Consider the following 13,797-nt stretch of genomic DNA (forward strand, 5'->3'; position numbering starts at 1 on the left):
ACCACATATCAATGCCAATCACATTGAGATGCACCCCATCATTTTGCCAAAAAGCCCCGGAGCCTAGTTCCGCATGTCTGGCGGCTAGAGCCCCATGACGCAACATGATTCTCCCCTCTGCCCTATTCACCTTTATCCAGGCTTTGTTCAGATGTTCTGCTGACCAAACCCCACGCCACACATGCCTATAAACAATGTCTGACCACACGATTACTAATCCCGGGAACAATGCCCACATCCTCAATAAAATCAAATTTTATGTCCCTGATCAGTTCCCGGAAAGGTCCTACCCCTAGGTCATTACCACCTACATGCAATACAAGCACATCAGGAGATCTGTCCAAGCGCACAAACCTGTGGACTTCTGGCAACAAAGTATCCCAAACTATACCTCTCTTTCCTAGCCACCGGATAACAGCAGCATCCCTTAAAAAACCTAATTGCCGCCCGTCCTGCCGTACCGCTGCTCGCAATGCTCCCCAAAACACAAAGGAATGGCCTACGAACCAAAATAAAGCCAGTCGCTGCTCTGTAAGGGAGAAAAACGGAAAAGAGAGCACCAACTAAACATATATCCGATTATAAACAAAAAACACCAAAAACTCCCTTTTTACCTTAAAGGCGATCCGGGCGTATATAGGACCGAAAACAAAGTGATTCCCATCGGCCAATACGCTTAACCACCTTATCACCTGCCCCATGCCTTGCTGCTTCCGTAGCCGCCCCAATGCAAAAAGAATGAACAGTGTAACCCACTCTATCTAAACCCAGGCGAGTTAAACATCGCCGGAAAACCGCAACAAACTCGAAGCGGGACAAAAAGGAACCGTCGTCGTGAATCAAAAGCGGCCCGAACGTCCCTTTTCTAACTGCCCAATAATCTCCCAAACATTGCATCGTGCACATTGCACACCATGGAACTGCAAAAAGAACAACTCTATAGCCCTTACCGCTAACATCCATCTTTGATCGTCTGATGATAAATGCCAACCTATCAGGATAGAGATCCACATCTTCCTGCAACAAACCCCCTGATCTCCGAATACTACCACTAACTAATTCTCCCAAATGCAAAGCCCCAAAGAAAGCCAACTAAAAGTCCAGCTTAAAAAATGCAAACTCAAACACCGATCTACACACCATCTCCACCTGTCTACCCAAGTCTACCAACAAGGCGAATGACACTGGTCGCCTATCATCCTCACTTTGTCTCTGTCTTCTCCAGCCCTTTAAAGCCTGAGCCACTAAAAAGAATTTAGTGACATCTGGCAAACCTCGTAAGTGAAAAACGAAAGCTAAACCTGCCACCACTCTGTTCAGTTTTGCTACGGACCATCCTTCTTCCTTGCAGTGACCTAAAAACAGTAGCATGGGAACCTCCAAATCACTACCTTCCTCGTCTACATCAACCCCTAACGTGTTACACCAATTTTTCCAACAACCCCAAGCCCTACCATATGTGTCCCATGTGTTCGGAGCCAACGATGACCGAATCAGCCTTGCTACCGTTCCTTCAGCAGATCCCACAGAGAGGTTGGGCAGGGGAGGGGGACCTCTGGCGCCAGCCTCTGGAATCGCTCCCACCGAAAACGAGAAAGCGCATCACCTATACAATTTTTTATCCCGGGAACATGCACTGCTACCACCCAAGCATTCAGCGCCAAACATTCCAGGACCAAATGCTGCAATAGCTGTGCCACTTAAGGCAATGAATTGATCGCCTGAACCACTCCCAGATTATCGCAATGGAAATGCACTTTATGGTTACGAAAACTTTCACCCCAAAGATAAACCACCACTAAGATTGGAAAAAGCTCTAGCAGAGCAAGGTTGCGCACCCAGCCTCACTCAAAAATAGCGACCGCCCATTATAAAAGTTAAAAAAAGAACCCCAAACTCTCAAGTCGTCACTCAATTCCCTTCCCAACCGTACATAATGATGAGGTGCCGACGCCTTAAAAAGTCGCCATTGACAATCGCCGTGAAAAAACTCTGGCCATCGGTATTATCTGACAAACAAAGTTAAATTTTCCTAATACCGACTGCAACTCGCGCAATTGAATCACCAGAAGTAACCAAAAAGCCGCTTCCATATCCGTTTTTGCCAACAACGACCCTTTATCAAATTTTTGAACCCATCCAACTGCCGCATCAAATTATGTATACGTGACCGAACACAGTTCAGGATCCATCCCATCATTGACCGACGAACCCTTAGGATATGACAAGTGAAAAATGAGCCAAAATTTATTCGGCTCTTTCTTGGGAACGACTCCCAACGGACCCACCATCCTACCCAGTCTAACTTCCTTAAACTGCTTTTCCGTTACTACCTCCTTATGCTCGTACGCCGAACACAAATTATTTTTGACAGAAATGCTTCCCCGGAACAAAGGGGATACGAAAACCGAACCTAAACCCCTCACTTAATAACCGCGCCACTCCCCCATCCGGGTACCTACTTAGAAATGGTGCCATCTCTTCCAGTCGCACTGGCGTCACCCCCTTTTGAAGCGGCGTCCCCCCCTTCTAGGATATTTATACTTTGGAGAGAGTTCAAAGAGCTACTAAACTGGTACATGGATTGCAGGATAAAACTTACCAGGAAAGATTAAAGGACCTTAACATATATAGCTTGGAAGAAAGATGAGACAGAGGGGATATGATAGAAACTTTTAAATACATAAAGGGAATCAACAAGGTAAAAAAGGAGAAAATATTTAAAAGAAGAAAAACTGCTACAAGAGGACATAGTTTTAAATTAGAGGGGCAAAGGTTTAAAAGTAATATCAGGAAGTATTACTTTACTGAGAGAGTAGTGGATGCATGGAATAGCCTTCCTGTGGTAGCTGCAAATACAGTGAAGGAGTTTAAGCATGCATGGGATAGGCATAAGGCCATCCTTCATATAAGATAGGGCCAGGGGCTATCCATAGTATTCAGTATATTGGGCAGACTAGATGGGCCAAATGGTTCTTATCTGCCGACACATTCTATGTTTCTATGTTTCTTCTGCCTATTTCCTCTAAAACATCTACTGGCTCCATGTCCTCCTCCACAGGAAGAGCATTCGTGCTTAAACTTGCACTTTGCCCCAAACTTGCACCCTCCTTCATTGAACAAGAAGCACAGTCCCCTGGCCGATGCTCTGGTAAACGAGGACTGGCCGGATCCCCCTGCTTTCCCCAGAAAAAAGACTGGACTGTTCTAACCGTCACCGTAACTTGTAGCCATAACGCAATGTCCTTATGGTGCCAACGAATGTTGGTGTGCACTGCCTACCGCTGGCGAAACTGTTTGTTATAGCGGAGACAAGCCAGCCCGCCGTAAACCCGGTATGCCTCGCTAATCAACATACTCCCCTTTTCCAATCCGATCCCTTATGTCTTGTTTTAAATGTGCTCCTAAAGGGCCCTTAAAGCACATGTAACATTCCCCCCTTGCCGTGTCATCCATCCTAACCGACTCTTCCTCAACCGAACCTCCAGTCTGTGTTTGTACTGATGTAGAACCCGCTCCCGATGACCCAGCACTCCCCCCATTGAACCCCCAGACTGTTTATGGGCTACCCCTGTACCTACAGTGGATATAAAAAGTCTACACACCCCTGTTAAAATGTCAGGTTTCTGTGCTGTAAAAAAATGAGACAAAGATTAATAATTTCAGAACTTTTTCCACCTTTAATGTGACCTATAAACTGTACCACTCAATTGAAAAACAAACTGAAATCTTTTAGGTGGAGGGAAGAAAACAAAAGAACTCAAATAATGTCGTTGCATAAGTGTGGATAACTGGGGATAAGTGTGTTATAACTGGGGATGTAGCTGCATTCAGAATTAAGCAATCACATTCAAAATCATGTTAGGCTACTTTCACACTAGCGTTCGGGGCTCTGCTTGTGAGCTCCGTTTGAAGGCTCTCACAAGCGGCCCCGAACGGATCCGTCCAGCCCTAATGCATTCTGAGTGGATGCGGATCCGCTCAGAATGCATCAGTCTGGCACCGTTTGGCCTCCGCTCAGCAGACGGACACCTGAACGCAGCTTGCAGCGTTCGGGTGTCCGCCTGGCCGTGCGGAGGCAAACGGATCCGTCCAGACTTACAATGTAAGGCTACTTTCACACTAGCGTTCTGCTGTCCGCTCGTGAGCTCCGTTTGAAGGGGCTCACGAGCGGAGCAGAACGCTTCCGTCCAGCCCTGATGCAGTCTGAATGGATGCGGATCCGCTCAGACTGCATCAGTCTGGCCGCGTTCAGCCTCCGCTCCGCTCGCCTCCGCACGGCCAGGCGGACAGCTGAACGCTGCTTGCAGCGTTCGGGTGTCCGCCTGGCCGTGCGGAGGCGTGCGGATCCGTCCAGACTTACAATGTAAGTCAATGGGAACGGATCCGCTTGAAGATGACACCATATGGCTCAATCTTCAAGCGGATCCGTCCCCCATTGACTTTACATTGAAAGTCTGAACGGATCCGCTCAGGCTACTTTCACACTTAGAAATTTTTCTAAGTTATTAATGCAGACGGATCCGTACTGAACGGAGCCTCCGTCTGCATTAATATGATCGGATCCGTTCAGAACGGATCCGATCAAGCGCAAGTGTGAAAGTAGCCTTAGTCAATGGGGACGGATCCATTTGAAGTTGACACAGTATGGCTCAATTTTCAAACGGATCCGTCCCCCATTGACTTTCAATGTAAAGTCAAAACGGATCCGTTTGCATTATCATGAACAAAAAAAAATAAATTTTTTTTTTTTTTTTTTTTTTGTTAATGGTAATGCAAACGGATCCGTTCTGAACGGATCTAAGCGTTTGCATTATAGGTGCGGATCCGTCTGTGCAGATACCAGACGGATCCGCACCTAACGCAGGTGTGAAAGTAGCCTAAAATAGGAGTCAGCATACACCTGCCATCATTTAAAGTGCCTCTGATTAACCCCAAATAAAATTCAGCTGCTCTAGTTGGTCTTTCCTAAATATTTTCTTAGTCGAATCCCACAGCAGAAGCCATGGTCCACAGAGAGCTTCCAAAGCATCAGAGGGATCTCATTGTTAAAAGGTATCAGTCAGGAGAAGGGTACAAAAGAATTTCCAAGACATTAGATATACCATGGAACACAGTGAAGACAGTCATCATTAAGTGGAGAAAATATGGCACAACAGTGACATTACCAAGAACTGGACGTCCCTCCAAAATTGATTAAAGACGAGAAGAAAACTGGTCTGGGAGGCTACCAAGAGGCCTACAGCAACATTAAAGGAGCTGCAGGAATATCTGGCAAGTACTGGCTGTGTGGTACACGTGACAACAATCTCCCGTATTCTTAATATTGTCAACCAATATTAACCGGACAGAATAATATCAAAAACATCGGACCCCCAAGGAGTCATGATAATCACCAAAAAAATGAATAAAAATAACTTACATATGTATGAAGATCCAAAAAACTTTATTGTAAGTATATATAAACATATAAACAATACATACATATATAATAAAACAGGTAGCACAAGGCGGGACACACAGATGAGTAGCAGGACCCAAGGAGAGGCCGGGAGATCAGTGCACGAAATAACAGGGAAAAAAGAATGCTAGCTGAAAAAGCATATCTCAAAACCTCATAGCAGCAACGCCCCAAACAAAGTGCAAAGGAGGCAATTGTGGAGATTGAGGTTGGAATGAAAGGGACAAAGTATAAACATACCCTGACTGGTGCAAAGATCTCTCGGCCGACTCCTGACCCAACGCCGTTTCGCCAGTAGATCTGGCTTCTCCCAGAAGAAGCCAGATCTACTGGCGAAATGGCGTTGGGTCAGGAGTCGGGCGAGAGATCTTTGCACCAGTCAGGGTATGTTTATACTTTGTCCTTTTCATTCCAACCTCAATCTCCACAATTGCCTCCTTTGCACTTTGTTTGGGGCGTTGCTGCTATGAGGTTTTGAGATATGCTTTTTCAGCTAGCATTCTTTTTTCCCTGTTATTTTGTGCACTGATCTCCCGGCCTCTCCTTGGGTCCTGCTACTCATCTGTGTGTCCCGCCTTGTGCTGCCTGTTTTATTATATATGTATGTATTGTTTATATGTTTATATATACTTACAATAAAGTTTTTTGGATCTTCATACATATGTAAGTTATTTTTATTCATTTTTTTGGTGATTTTCGTATTCTTCATATGTCTGGGCTATGGGGTAGAGTGGCAAGACGAAAGCCTTTTCTTATGAAGAAAAACATCCAAGCCAGGCTACATTTTGCAAAAACACATCTGAAGTCTCCCAAAAGCATGTGGGAAAAGGTGTTATGGTCTGATGAAACCAAGGTTGAACTTTTTGGCCTTAATTCCAAAAGATATGTTTGGCTCCAAAACAACACTGCACATCACCAAAAGAACACCATACCCACAGTGAAGCATGGTGGTGGCAGCATCATGCTTTGGGGCTGTTTTTCTTCAGCTGGAACTGGGGCTTTAGTTAAGCTAGAGGAAATTATGAACAGTTCCAAATACCAGTCAATATTGGCATCCAAATCAACAAAGGAATGGCTTCACCAGAAGAAGATTAACGTTTTGGAATGGCCCAGCCAGAGCCCAGACCTGAATCCGATTGAAAATCTGTGGGGTGATCTGAAGAGGGCTGTGCACAGGAGATGCCCTCACAATCTGACAGATTTGGAGTGTTTTTGCAAAGAAGAGTGGGCAAATCTTGCCAAGTCAAAATGTGCCATGCTGATAGACTCATACCCAAAAAGACTGAGTGCTGTAATAAAATCAAAAGGTGCTTCAACAAAGTATTAGCTTAAGGGTGTGCACACTTATGAACCATATTATTTTATTTTTATATTTTTTCTTCCCTCTTCCTAAAAGATTTCAGTTTGTTTTTCAATTGAGTTCTACAGTTTATAGGTCACATTAAAGGTGGAAAAAGTTCTGAAATGAATTATCTTTGTCACATTTTTTTACAGCACAGAAACCTGACATTTTAACAGTGGTGTGTAGACTTTTTATATCCACGGTACACTATGGAACGGGTTAAAACCGGCCCCCGCCAAACCCCCCGCAGGAAGCGGCGACCCTCCACCAGGACCCCACCCTGCTGCTAATGACGCTAAACCCCCAAAATATTGGCAAGCCCCTGCCCCAAGTCCCCTGAAGGTCCCTCACCCCCTGCTCCCCCACAAGCACTAAGAATAGATAGGAAAGATCCCCTAAGTAACTCACCAGGCTGCCTGGGCGCTGTGCTCCCACCAGCCGCAAGTCCTGATTCCCGTCTAGACGCCGCTCCTGGAACTTGTCCATCCAACGATCCGGAATCCAGACGAGACACTCCTCCGCCAACGGATGATGCAGACCCCAAAGGCACCAGAGCTGGTATGCTTGTGCTGCTCTGTGATGAGGTAGGGCCAGCAAACTGCTGCCTGGTTTCCATTGCTGGCCTCACATTGACGATGGCACTGGCGAACAGTGGCGGGCCAGCGTCCTGCTGCCCGCTCAGATGTCTCAGCCTGCCTCCCCCACTGCTGCAGGGAGAGACAGCCATCTCCACTCCACTAACTAAGCAGCTGGCAGGGGATCCGCCGAACCTGCTCCTGTTCCATTGGATACACCAGCAGAGGGAGTGCTGGTGACATTTTGCTGCCGGCTGGAGTCCCGCGGTGCATGCGGATTCATCCCACGACAGGCCAGCCAAAGGTTGGCGCTCAGCTGCCCGGCGTGGAGGGTCCCTGGTGCACGCTGCAGGGGCCTGTCCTTTACCTCAGCTTCTGTAAACAACCCCTGCAGCTGAGCTGTTCCGATGACGTCACCGAAAGAGAAGACGTCATCGGCGCAGGCGCACTGAGGGAGTGCTGAGGAGGCGACCCCCCTTCTCTCAGAGCGCCTGCGCCGAATGAAGACAGGCCCGGGATTTGAAATGCTGACAGGGCTAGCCGGAGGAGGAGAGCGCTCGCTGGCCCTGTCAATCAACAGGAGGGGGGGGGGGGGGGGGGTTTGCGGCGGCTACCAGCAAGTAGACGCCCTACTTGCTGGTAGTGAAGTCATTTGCATATTTTAAAAGATCGATTTTTAATGAAACGAAGCCACAGACAAAGGTAAGAGCCCTATATAGGGAATAGTCGTTCAATAAGGATTTTAACAAGCCCAAAAATGAAAAATTTGTTTTGGGGGTGACAGAAGCCCTTTAAGCATGCGCTCACACTGTATCCACATTTGACTCCAAATAGATGCATTGCATGCATATGCTATGGCTTCCATCTCAGTTCACACACATATCTGTATGTAATCTCAAATAGTCGCACTCCATACAATTTATTTTTATAAATATATAATTGGACTTATATTTATTCATTTTGATTACATACCCTTGTAAGTACAGTTTCAAATATAATTATTACATATTCCATGTTTACATTCTGCCTGACACACAATCATTGTGTGTCCTCATGGCGTGTGTTTAACTTAGGCCTCATGCACATGACCGTATCTATTTTGCTGTCCGCAAAAAACAGATCTGCAAAAAATACGGATGACATCCGTGTGCATTCCGTATTTTTCGGAACGGCTGGCCCCTAATAGAACAGTCCTATCCTTGTCCGTACTGCAGACAATAATAGGACATTCTATTTTTTTGCGGAACGGAAATACGGACATACATAAACGAAATGCACACAGACTACCAATCTTTTTTTTGCGGACCCATTGAAATGAATGGTTCTGTATATGGTCTGTAAAAAACGGAACGGACACGGAATGAAAATACGTTTGTGCGCATGAGGCCTTAGGCTCCATTCACACGTCTGCAAATGGGTCCGCATCCGTTCCGCAATTTTGCGGAACGGGTGCGGACCCATTAATTTTCTATGGGGACGGAATGGATGCGTGTGTGCTGACCCAAGGAAGATACTGGCGGCACTCCGCTGTCAGCGATGCGGTGCGCATGTCCAGGAAAGATCCACAGATACTGGTATAGAAAGGACCGGCACTCGCTTTAGTTATGATTTTCAAGTAATTTTAATGGTCACATACAAGTGGTAAGTGACGCGTTTCGGCTACTATGAGCCTTTGTCAAACATAATCATTACAAGTAACAAACAAGTTTAAATAGCCCGCGATGGAGCCGGAAATGACGTTGGTAACCATGGCAACGTCGTAAACAAAGGGCACAACAATACAGAAATAAGATTTTTTGCAAAGGAATGTCATTAGTTGTCAGGGCACCATGTTATGTAGTGCTGAATTTCGCTAAACATTGTTATAGTGATGTATAATGCTAGAGGCTGCAGGCTGCAGAAAATTCGCTAGAAAAAATGTGTCATAAATTCACAAGGCACCATGCTTTACACTGCTGTAACATGCTAAGCATTATATTGGAGGTACTGAATGTTACAAATGATAAATATTAAATACTCCATGCTGGATGGTAAGCTTGCGTAATGCTATATTATACTTTACAGTGCTAAACACCATGCTTTACAGTGCTATATTTTGCTGCACATTGTTATAATGGTGTAAAATGCTAAAAGCTACATACTGCAATGAATGCGCAGGTACAGAGGTCATAAATACACAGGACACCATGCTTTACAGTGCTGCAGCATACAAAGCATTATTATGATGGTACAAAATATTGGATATTAAATACTATATACTAAATGGTGAACTTACGCCCTGATCAGACACTAATTGACACAGATTTTGGAATGCATCAAGTTCTCTGTGGAAGAAAGAAAAAGGGAACATGTTGAAAGGGTAACTACAGACTATATCTTAAAGGAAACTGTTCAAATCATAGTCACGATTTAACCCCTTAGGTTCCAGGGTTTGCAGGCGATGAATCCAGTAGGCCTCTCGTTTTTTAAGTATTTTAAACCTGTCCCCTCCTCTCCGGGGTAGTGATACGTGTTCTATTATCTGGAAGCGCAATGGGAAATGGCATGTCGGTGTTTCTCGAAATGATACGGAATGGGAAGTAATAGGTTTTTCTTTCTAATTGTGGATTTGTGCTTACAGAAGCGATCTTTCATCCTCATAGAGGTCTCACCGACATACACAAGTCCACAAGGACACTTCAAGAGATAAACCACGAAGTTACTATTGCAGGTAAAAAAAACATTTATTTTTAATTTTTCCCCTGTGTACGGGTGAGTGAAGTATTCTCCTTTGATGGCACTGGAGCAATGTATGCATTGAAGGCATGGGTATGTCCCATTTTTAGGTGTGGAGAGAGTGGCCTGTCGAAGATTTAGTCTGTCACTGCCCACATCAGCTCTAACTAAGATGTCACAGATATTTTTGGACCTTTTGTAGCACAACATGGGGGGGACTGGAATTCCGCAACATTCGGGTAAGCTCTGCTAATGGTGTTCCAATGTTTATTGATGATGGTCCTGCATTTATTTACCCAGGGTGGTATTTCACCACAAAGGACACATCTGAGTGTATGGTGAATTGCAGCTCTGTCCAGATAGAGTTCATGTGCTGCATGAATTGTTCGAGGGTTCGAATGTTGCCCCGCCACACGCAGAATATGTCATCGATAAACCGTCGCCAGAAAATGCAGTGATCCTTGTATAAGTTATTTTCATAGATGTATTCTTTCTCGAACCATGACATATAACAGTTAGCGTAAGGCGGTGCGGCATTCGAACCCATCGCGGTCCCCCGCCGCTGGCGGAAAAAGGTGTCCTGAAATAGGAAGTAGTTCTCATAAAGTATGGTGGTGAGCAGGCTCAGGAAAAAATTCCTTTCATTAACATTATACGTAGATGATGCCAATAGCCATTCTACTGCTCGGATGCCTTTCTGGTGTTCAATGGATGTATATAGGCTACATACATCAAATGTAGCCAATATGTCACTCCCCCTTAGCTTTAGGTCACGTATTTGTTTCAAAAAATCATTGGTGTCAAGGAGATATGACGGTGCCTTTTTTGTAAGTGGAGTAAGGGCTTTTTCTAGGATAATGGCTGGGGCTGACTGAATGGAATTTGTAAGTGCAAATGTCCAGTGGGGCTGAAGGATAAACCCTTCTGCAGCACTTGCAATTGAAGTGGACTCAGTATTTTTGATGAAATGTTCAGGACTAGGGATGTGTCAGTACCTGTGAGCGCGTGGTCCTGAACATTTCATCAAAAATACTGAGTCCACTTCAATTGCAAGTGCTGCAGAAGGGTTTATCCTTCAGCCCCACTGGACATTTAGACACATTTGAACTTGAAATGGACTGCCAAAGGTTTTACCGGAACCTACGGCTTAAAGCACATTTCGCCAGTGTTGAAAAATCACCATGTACCAATGAGACAATGGACGTTTCAAAATTATCCCTACAACAGTTTGGCTTAAGGACCAAAAGTAAATTTCAGCCTCCAAAAACCTACCATCCCATTGAAACGTTCATATCCCTGGTACAACGTGATATCTCGCAAAACATGCCTGGTTTCCGGACAGGTGACTACCATATGTCACAAAATCTATCACGTCTGGAAAGGGATGCCCTTGCACAGCTATTAGAGGATAAGTCTTTAATTGTGAAACCTGCAGACAAGGGGAGAGCCCTGGTTGTATTGGATAGGGATTATTATGTGGGTGAGATTTTGCAACAATTATCCAACGTTGATACATATCAGCCACTGACAACTGACCCCATATACACCATTAAAGCAAAATTACAGGGAATCACCAATGAGTATGTGAAAAAATAATACTATTGACATAAAAATGGGGGAATACATCATACCTCAACACCCCACAACACCTGTATTCTATACATTACCTAAGGTACATAAATCCCTAACAAGCCCCCCAGGACGCCCGATTGTTGCACCTACAGATTCCATTCTGTCAGCCCCAGCCATTATCCTAGAAAAAGCCCTTACTCCACTTACAAAAAAGGCACCGTCATATCTCCTTGACACCAATGTTTTTGTGAAACAAATACGTGACCTAAAGCTAAGGGGGAGTGACATATTGGCTACATTTGATGTATGTAGCCTATACAGGGAGTGCAAAATTATTGGGCAAGTTGTATTTTTGAGGATTAATTTTATTATTGAACAACAACCATGTTCTCAATGAACCCAAAAAACTCATTAATATCAAAGCTGAATATTTTTGGAAGTAGTTTTTAGTTTGTTTTTAGTTTTAGCTATTTTAGTGGGATATCTGTGTGTGCAGGTGACTATTACTGTGCATAATTATTAGGCAACTTAACAAAAAACAAATATATACCCATTTCAATTATTTATTTTTACCAGTGAAACCAATATAACATCTCAACATTCACAAATATACATTTCTGACATTCAAAAACAAAACAAAAACAAATCAGCGACCAATATAGCCACCTTTCTTTGCAAGGACACTCAAAAGCCTGCCATCCATGGATTCTGTCAGTGTTTTGATCTGTTCACCATCAACATTGCGTGCAGCAGCAACCACAGCCTCCCAGACACTGTTCAGAGAGGTGTACTGTTTTCCCTCCTTGTAAATCTCACATTTGATGATGGACCACAGGTTCTCAATGGGGTTCAGATCAGGTGAACAAGGAGGCCATGTCATTAGATTTTCTTCTTTTATACCCTTTCTTGCCAGCCACGCTGTGGAGTACTTGGACGCGTGTGATGGAGCATTGTCCTGCATGAAAATCATGTTTTTCTTGAAGGATGCAGACTTCGTCCTGTACCACTGCTTGAAGAAGGTGTCTTCCAGAAACTGGCAGTAGGACTGGGAGTTGAGCTTGACTCCATCCTCAACCCGAAAAGGCCCCACAAGCTCATCTTTGATGATACCAGCCCAAACCAGTACTCCACCTCCACCTTGCTGGCGTCTGAGTCGGACTGGAGCTCTCTGCCCTTTACCAATCCAGCCACGGGCCCATCCATCTGGCCCATCAAGACTCACTCTCATTTCATCAGTCCATAAAACCTTAGAAAAATCTGTCTTGAGATATTTCTTGGCCCAGTCTTGACGTTTCAGCTTGTGTGTCTTGTTCAGTGGTGGTCGTCTTTCAGCCTTTCTTACCTTGGCCATGTCTCTGAGTATTGCACACCTTGTGCTTTTGGGCACTCCAGTGATGTTGCAGCTCTGAAATATGGCCAAACTGGTGGCAAGTGGCATCTTGGCAGCTGCACGCTTGACTTTTCTCAGTTCATGGGCAGTTATTTTGCGCCTTGGTTTTTCCACACGCTTCTTGCGACCCTGTTGACTATTTTGAATGAAACGCTTGATTGTTCGATGATCACGCTTCAGAAGCTGTGCAATTTTAAGAGTGCTGCATCCCTCTGCAAGATATCTCACTATTTTTGACTTTTCTGAGCCTGTCAAGTCCTTCTTTTGACCCATTTTGCCAAAGGAAAGGAAGTTGCCTAATAATTATGCACACCTGATATAGGGTGTTGATGTCATTAGACCACACCCCTTCTCATTACAGAGATGCACATCACCTAATATGCTTAATTGGTAGTAGGCTTTCGAGCCTATACAGCTTGGAGTAAGACAACATGCATAAAGAGGATGATGTGGTCAAAATACTCATTTGCCTAATAATTCTGCACTCCCTGTATACATCCATTGAACACCAGAAAGGCATCCGAGCAGTAGAATGGCTATTGGCATCATCCACGTATAATGTTAATGAAAGGAATTTTTTCCTGAGCCTGCTCACTACCATACTTTATGAGAACTACTTCCTATTTCAGGACACCTTTTTCCGCCAGCGGCGGGGGACCGCGATGGGTTTGAATGCCGCACCGCCTTACGCTAACTGTTATATGGCATGGTCCGAGAAAGAATACATCTATGAAAATAACTT

This window comes from Bufo bufo, chromosome 3 (genome assembly GCF_905171765.1).
Source record: "Bufo bufo chromosome 3, aBufBuf1.1, whole genome shotgun sequence".
Lineage (NCBI taxonomy): Eukaryota > Metazoa > Chordata > Amphibia > Anura > Bufonidae > Bufo > Bufo bufo.